Source organism: Ambystoma mexicanum, chromosome 12, assembly GCF_040938575.1.
Source record: "Ambystoma mexicanum isolate Mex_15411 chromosome 12, UKY_AmexF1_1, whole genome shotgun sequence".
NCBI lineage: Eukaryota > Metazoa > Chordata > Amphibia > Caudata > Ambystomatidae > Ambystoma > Ambystoma mexicanum.
In genome coordinates, this window is record NC_090936.1 from 863,546,184 (window position 1) to 863,554,035 (window position 7,852).

A 7,852-nucleotide genomic window follows, 5' to 3' on the forward strand; every position below is an offset into this window, starting at 1 on the left:
GCCGGGTGAGCCCCCACAGGGCCTTGCAATGGCAGAAGACGGTGCGGAGACATCCAGGTTGGTGGTCTCCACAGAGGAGGAGGAGTCCGCTACTGAGCCACACATGGGGCCTGGTGGGGGTAGTACCACTGGTGCAAGTGGTGCAGTCCAGGGGCAGGGTCAGGAGGCAGCACAGGTCACCGCAGAGGGGCCTGTGCATGTCGCTGTCCCTGACCCTGTGACTGCACCACCATGCACCAGCAGGGATGCCCCATCCCAGGCCCGTCCGCAGGTAGGAGGGAGGCCCATCAAGAAACAGAAAAGATATGTCCAGAGCAAAATATGTTTAGAAAAAATGTATCCAAATTTATTAAAGGTGATACAAAAATTGAAAACTAGTGAATAAATCACTCAAAATTATTATACACTGATCATTTTAACATAACAGAACAGCAGCAACAATATGCCGAAAATCGGCTAAAACTTCATCACTCATACTCAACATACATAGTACATACATACACACACAACTCATCATACCGTGGCATACATCCAAAGTACTAAAAACACAGAAAACATGCTAAGAACCAATGGGGAAGAGGAATTCATAACTAGTCCCCATAATAACACTCATTATTGCGGTGTTTACAAACAATAGAAATAATTCACAACCAATCTATTGTCAGGGTGGATAGGAAGAACAAATGCAAAGATCACATCCCTGTAGAATTTTTCTCTCGACCGGTTTCGACATGTAGTGGTGGTTAACTGAACGTCTTCCTCAGGAGGTGGGTGTTACCATTCTGAAAAACAAGTACGCAAAAGCGACTATAAGCTACTACATGAAAAAGTCTTTGCCGACTGCCTGTAACATACAATTAAAGAAGGAGAAAAAGGACTGCTGCTAGCAGCCTAAGTTATTAAAAACAATTAAGAACCGTGTATACCATAGTGAAAATAAGCATATACGGCCCCCGCTACAACAGCTGTGTAAACCAGAACAAGAGGGTAAGTGACTCCCAAAAGAGAACCGTGCAAGATGAAAGGGAACCTTCAAGACCATGGTGGATCGGCAGCAAGAATGTATATATATAATAATATATATCTAAATACCAAAAAAGCCTGACCAATGGCAATGTCTGTATCTAAAAAGAACTAGTAGTGGACTAACCTGATGACAACCTAGCTGCTGCAAAAATCTATGCAGTGTAGTGTGGCCAGTCACGCGAGACAATTCAGGACTAAAACATAACCTGAAACCAGAAACAAGACCAGAATGCACTAGGTCAGATAAATAAAAAAATAAAAAACCTAGGTTCAAAGTGGAGTGCCTATGACTAAGGCAAAAATAATAATAATAGCTCACCTGGAGGGAGCCCCATGCAGTTTAAGATGATCCAGCGCTGCATGTATTTGAAAAGTGAAGAGGCAGCGCAACTTAGCCTGAGCCTTCAACGCCGTCTGTAAATGACTACAAAAGTGGCAAAAGAGCTTCATTACAATGTTAAATGGCAAGCAGTGACCCACGGCTTACCAGAGTACAAGGGCACTGCATGAAATGCCTCTAAAAGATCTCCAATAAAATGGGAGGAAGCCTACAGACAACCACACCGTTCTGGGGGATCCAAAAGGTGTTTAAATGTAAATGCACGAAAAGCCCAATAAATCAAATGGAGCTACGAGCACAATTGAAATGAGAAGGTAAACTTAAGGGCAAATGGCAGCTGTCTAAGATGAACGGTGCTATGTTTAAATATAAACACACGAAGTGCCAAATAAATCAATTGGAGCAGCTCGCACAATTGAAATGTAATAGTGAGCTCAAAGGCAACAAACAGTAGTCTAAAGGGCGACGCTGCAAAGTTAATTATGCAGAGGACTAAAGCTGAAAAGCTATTAACATTGCAGGAAGGCTGGCCACACGCTTACCTGCAAAACGGTTGCTGTATAATGGAATTGTCCAGCAACGAGGGAGAACAGATGGTAATCTCTTTGTTTAAAACTAGTTGTAAATTCGAAACGCTACGCATGCGTGTAGGGACCTGCAAGGAGTGGCTGGCTACAGCCAATAATAAACAAAAGCCTTTTTAAAGGCAAAATTAGAGACTGACTGCGCATGTCAGCAAGTGCTGCCAGTAAAGACATTCCACGAGCAGAACAAAGCGCAAATAATGCAGCCCAAATTAAAAGGAAATGATGATGAAAAACGCTGCTGCTGATAGAAAAAATAATACTAAATAAATACTAGAAAAGGATGAACATCAGACTAAAAAGCAGCGTAAATAAATTTTGGGCTGCCATCACCACACCAAGTGAATTCTGGGAGTTGTAGTCCAATTTAGGCCAGAACCATATAACAGGCCCCATATCTCTAAGCAATTCTGGAGCTACTATACAATGACTAAAAGAGTGTTTTTAGACCAGAGATAGGCAAGAAAGATGGTAAAAAAGCTTTGGCTGAAAAGGCGATAATCTAATGTAAAAGATGTTAAATTGTGTCAATTAAACTAAATAGCTAAACAGTCATAATAGCCATAGAGGGCAAATAGAGAAATGCAGAACAAGCTTGCTAGCGACTATTGAAGTCCCACGACTCCAATGTGTTAAGGCCTTTGTGGAGTGTTTTTAAATTAAACATCCACATTTGTTCTTTGTAGGACAATTTATTAGCCAGTTGTATTGTGTTATTAGCAAAACATTTTTCCAAACAAAACCAGATTAAAGAGTCTGGGTTGTGTCCCATTTCTACGCAATGAATCACTAGTGGAGCCGAAAGGTTGCGTGTTCTAATTTTAGACCGGTGCTCATTGATACGTAGATGGACTTCCCTAGAGGTTTTTCCTACATACAAAAGCTGACACGGGCACTGGATAGCATAAATAACATTCTTACTTTTGCACGTAGTGAATGTACGTAGTGCCCAAGATCTACCATTGTAAGAAAAGTCTGTAATTTTTTTAGAAAATTTACAAGCTGCGCACGAAGTGCACGGATAATGGCCTTTAACCTGATTCAGGTTAATATCTCTGACCTGGTTAATGCGAACAGGAAGTCTGGAGGCTCGGGTTAGTTTCTGCCCTAAATTTTTGCTTTTTTTAAAAGCAAATAAAGGTTTCTCTAGCTGGAGATCTGTGGAATTAAGGATCCTCCAATTTTTCAGAACAATAGCTTTAATTGTCTCACTATGTTGGCAAAAAGTGGACACACAAACTAACTGTTCTTTGTCCACAATTTTGTTTTTAGGTCTTAAAAGGGCATCCCGATTGGTATATCGCGCTCTTTTTCTTGAATGTTTGATAAGTTTACGCGGGTATCCGCGATCTAGCAATCTAGTCTGTAGTACGTCCGCATGAGTATTAAATTGTATAAGGTTGGAACAATTGCGGCGTAACCGTAAAAACATCCCATAAGGGAGATTACGTAAAAGACTTTTAGGGTGTTGGCTTTCAAACTGTAGTGTCATGTTCCTTTCTGTGGGTTTTCTATAGAGCTCCGTCTGCAGGAACCCATCCTCGCTGTAAATAGATAGATCTAGGAACGCGATACGGGAGGTAGAGTGTTCCAGGGTAAATTTGATGTTGATATCTACTTGATTAAGCCACTGAACAAAAAGTTCAAGTGTGGCAATATCACCCTCCCATAGCAGTAAGATGTCGTCAATATACCGACGGTATAACTTGATGTTAGTAATATAGGGATTACCATCATTCAGAACAAAATTCTCTTCAAACAAGGCCATAAAAATAATAGCCAAGTTGGGGGCAAACGCACAGCCCATTGACGTGCCTTTAGTTTGTGTGAAAAACTCATCCTTGAACTTAAAAAAACTGTTACAAAGAACCAATTCCACACATGTGGTCAAAAAATTAGTGGGAACCGTATGTGCAGATGGTCGGCGGTCCAACATAATTTGTAAGCACTGAATAGCCTTATCTTGGGGAATATTGGTATAAAGAGCCTCTATATCTAAGGCCACCAAGATCTGTTTGGAGGCATCAAATGGAAGGCCTTCCACCAAATTAATAACATCCCTAGAATCTAACAGAAATGTAGGCGTCGCCATTGCCAAAGGTTTGATAAACACATCTATGTATTTGGATAACGGCTCTAAAATAGAGCCGCATCCCGAGACTATTGGACGGCCAGGCGGGTTAGATGTGTTCTTATGAATCTTGGGGATGATATAAAAAAGGGGAGTTCTTTCCTCTGAGAAATTAATAAACTCAAATTCTTTTTTAGACAATATTCCCTCTTCAAGTGCTTTTTCAGAAAGGCTGGAGATCTTCTTTTTAATCAAAGCAGTAGGATCGGCAATCATTTTACGGTAATGACCTGGAATGTTAAGAAGTCGAATGACCTCTTGATCGTATGACCCCGAATCCCAAACAACTATACCTCCGCCTTTATCAGCACTCTTTATCACAATGGATGGATCTTGTGAGAGAGATTCGATGGCGTGAAATTCAGCTAGTTGAAGATTGGGCCTCATGTTATTTCTGGGATTCTCGAGACATTTAGCAAGTTCTTTGAGCACAATTTTTTCAAAGACAAGGACTTCAGCCGGAAGTTCCGCTATATTGGGAGTAAAAGAAGAAGGTCTGACCAGACCTGACTTATTAAGCTCAGAAGTGTTTTCTTTGTCAGAAAAAAAGGCTCTTAGCCTAATCTTACGGAGGAATTGTTGGATTTCATTTGTAAGGTGCATAGCACTCGGGGTCTGTGTCGGAACAAAGGAGAGGCCACGTTTTAGGATTGCCAGCTCAGGTTCAGAAATAATGCGAGAAGACAAATTAAAAATAGGAAGGTCCTCTTTCACCACCGGTACGACCGGTTGCGGGTTTGAAAATCGCGATGTCCCTGACCTTGTGGAGGGGCGTTTAAAGCCTGCGAGTAAGGTTGCCCGTGGGGGCCTCTGCCCTGTTGGAAATTCCTGCGGCCTCTGTGACCGCCCCTTCCTCGAAAAGGGTGGTTCCCCAAATCCGAATTAGTAGAATCTTCATTACTAGAGGAACTGGAAGATGTATCAGAAAAGGTGACCCCACGTCTTCTGTACGACCCCACATTCTGGATACTGGATTGTTTCCAGAACGTTTGGAAGTTAAAATCCTCAGCCAAATAAGGGTATACACTCTCTTTTTTGAACATTGAGATATCTTTTTTTAGTTTGTTGGTCTTTTTTTCTATAGTGATGTTTTTAAATTCTTGAAGAGATTTCTCAACTTGTTCAAGTTTTTGTTTGGCTTCGGAAATGAGAGGATTTAATAAGAAGGCTTTCTCTTGCTCCAACACTGTTTCCATAATTTTCTTGCTGACTCTCTGAGCGGTAGTAATCGTGAGAACTAGGAGGTCACGGCTGCATTTTGTGGCAACCTGACTAAATGCTACCTTATATTCTGTGTCGTCCAGGAATAGGCACGGGATAATTTTAACTTGTAAACCCTGTGGAATAATACTGGATTTAAGATATTGTTTTAAAACATGCCCATGCATTTCAGTGCGAAACTGCTTCTTTTTTAGTCTAAGGACCGCGTCCCCCGAGATATTAATCTCTTGGTTGGGTAATTGTAAATTATCAAAGAATGAAGGACCCTCTATAAGCTCGGCTATTTGGGCTTCTGTAAACGAAATAGTATCCGATTTAGCCATGGTCTATCTGGTTCTCTCCACTAGACTAGTCACGGTTCTGGTTCTGAAGAATACAAAGCTGAAGTAAATTATTAAAAGGGAATTCACACCCAAACAACAAGAAACTACTTAACAAACAGGAAACCCTGCACAGCCGTGGGCTGAAATAATGCAAACACTGAAAAGAGCAGGGTAACTCTAGCCTCTGGACCAGAGTATTATAATAACATCAAGAAACAGAAAAGATATGTCCAGAGCAAAATATGTTTAGAAAAAATGTATCCAAATTTATTAAAGGTGATACAAAAATTGAAAACTAGTGAATAAATCACTCAAAATTATTATACACTGATCATTTTAACATAACAGAACAGCAGCAACAATATGCCGAAAATCGGCTAAAACTTCATCACTCATACTCAACATACATAGTACATACATACACACACAACTCATCATACCGTGGCATACATCCAAAGTACTAAAAACACAGAAAACATGCTAAGAACCAATGGGGAAGAGGAATTCATAACTAGTCCCCATAATAACACTCATTATTGCGGTGTTTACAAACAATAGAAATAATTCACAACCAATCTATTGTCAGGGTGGATAGGAAGAACAAATGCAAAGATCACATCCCTGTAGAATTTTTCTCTCGACCGGTTTCGACATGTAGTGGTGGTTAACTGAACGTCTTCCTCAGGAGGTGGGTGTTACCATTCTGAAAAACAAGTACGCAAAAGCGACTATAAGCTACTACATGAAAAAGTCTTTGCCGACTGCCTGTAACATACAATTAAAGAAGGAGAAAAAGGACTGCTGCTAGCAGCCTAAGTTATTAAAAACAATTAAGAACCGTGTATACCATAGTGAAAATAAGCATATACGGCCCCCGCTACAACAGCTGTGTAAACCAGAACAAGAGGGTAAGTGACTCCCAAAAGAGAACCGTGCAAGATGAAAGGGAACCTTCAAGACCATGGTGGATCGGCAGCAAGAATGTATATATATAATAATATATATCTAAATACCAAAAAAGCCTGACCAATGGCAATGTCTGTATCTAAAAAGAACTAGTAGTGGACTAACCTGATGACAACCTAGCTGCTGCAAAAATCTATGCAGTGTAGTGTGGCCAGTCACGCGAGACAATTCAGGACTAAAACATAACCTGAAACCAGAAACAAGACCAGAATGCACTAGGTCAGATAAATAAAAAAATAAAAAACCTAGGTTCAAAGTGGAGTGCCTATGACTAAGGCAAAAATAATAATAATAGCTCACCTGGAGGGAGCCCCATGCAGTTTAAGATGATCCAGCGCTGCATGTATTTGAAAAGTGAAGAGGCAGCGCAACTTAGCCTGAGCCTTCAACGCCGTCTGTAAATGACTACAAAAGTGGCAAAAGAGCTTCATTACAATGTTAAATGGCAAGCAGTGACCCACGGCTTACCAGAGTACAAGGGCACTGCATGAAATGCCTCTAAAAGATCTCCAATAAAATGGGAGGAAGCCTACAGACAACCACACCGTTCTGGGGGATCCAAAAGGTGTTTAAATGTAAATGCACGAAAAGCCCAATAAATCAAATGGAGCTACGAGCACAATTGAAATGAGAAGGTAAACTTAAGGGCAAATGGCAGCTGTCTAAGATGAACGGTGCTATGTTTAAATATAAACACACGAAGTGCCAAATAAATCAATTGGAGCAGCTCGCACAATTGAAATGTAATAGTGAGCTCAAAGGCAACAAACAGTAGTCTAAAGGGCGACGCTGCAAAGTTAATTATGCAGAGGACTAAAGCTGAAAAGCTATTAACATTGCAGGAAGGCTGGCCACACGCTTACCTGCAAAACGGTTGCTGTATAATGGAATTGTCCAGCAACGAGGGAGAACAGATGGTAATCTCTTTGTTTAAAACTAGTTGTAAATTCGAAACGCTACGCATGCGTGTAGGGACCTGCAAGGAGTGGCTGGCTACAGCCAATAATAAACAAAAGCCTTTTTAAAGGCAAAATTAGAGACTGACTGCGCATGTCAGCAAGTGCTGCCAGTAAAGACATTCCACGAGCAGAACAAAGCGCAAATAATGCAGCCCAAATTAAAAGGAAATGATGATGAAAAACGCCGCTGCTGATAGAAAAAATAATACTAAATAAATACTAGAAAAGGATGAACATCAGACTAAAAAGCAGCGTAAATAAATTTTGGGCTGCCATCACCACACCAAGTGAATTCTGGGAGT

General features: G+C 40.8%; 2 long non-coding RNA genes across 4 annotated transcripts; both read right to left on the minus strand.

Moving 5' to 3' along the window:
* Positions 1-320: 320 nt before the first annotated feature.
* Positions 321-2,043, minus strand: LOC138513063 (uncharacterized). Of its 2 annotated transcripts, none has more exons than XR_011281682.1 (3): positions 1,909-2,043; positions 1,346-1,450; positions 321-782 (listed from the first exon to the last, which is right to left on the minus strand). It is a non-coding gene; the product is annotated as an uncharacterized lncRNA (long non-coding RNA). The 2 variants fall into 2 exon arrangements; XR_011281681.1 differs by having other exon boundaries at positions 321-1,232.
* Positions 2,044-5,866: 3,823 nt separating this feature from the next.
* LOC138513064 (uncharacterized) lies at positions 5,867-7,568 on the minus strand. 2 transcript variants are annotated; one of them, XR_011281684.1, is made up of 3 exons: positions 7,455-7,568; positions 6,892-6,996; positions 5,867-6,328 (listed from the first exon to the last, which is right to left on the minus strand). It is a non-coding gene; the product is annotated as an uncharacterized lncRNA (long non-coding RNA). The 2 variants fall into 2 exon arrangements; XR_011281683.1 differs by having other exon boundaries at positions 5,867-6,778.
* Positions 7,569-7,852: the final 284 nt, after the last annotated feature.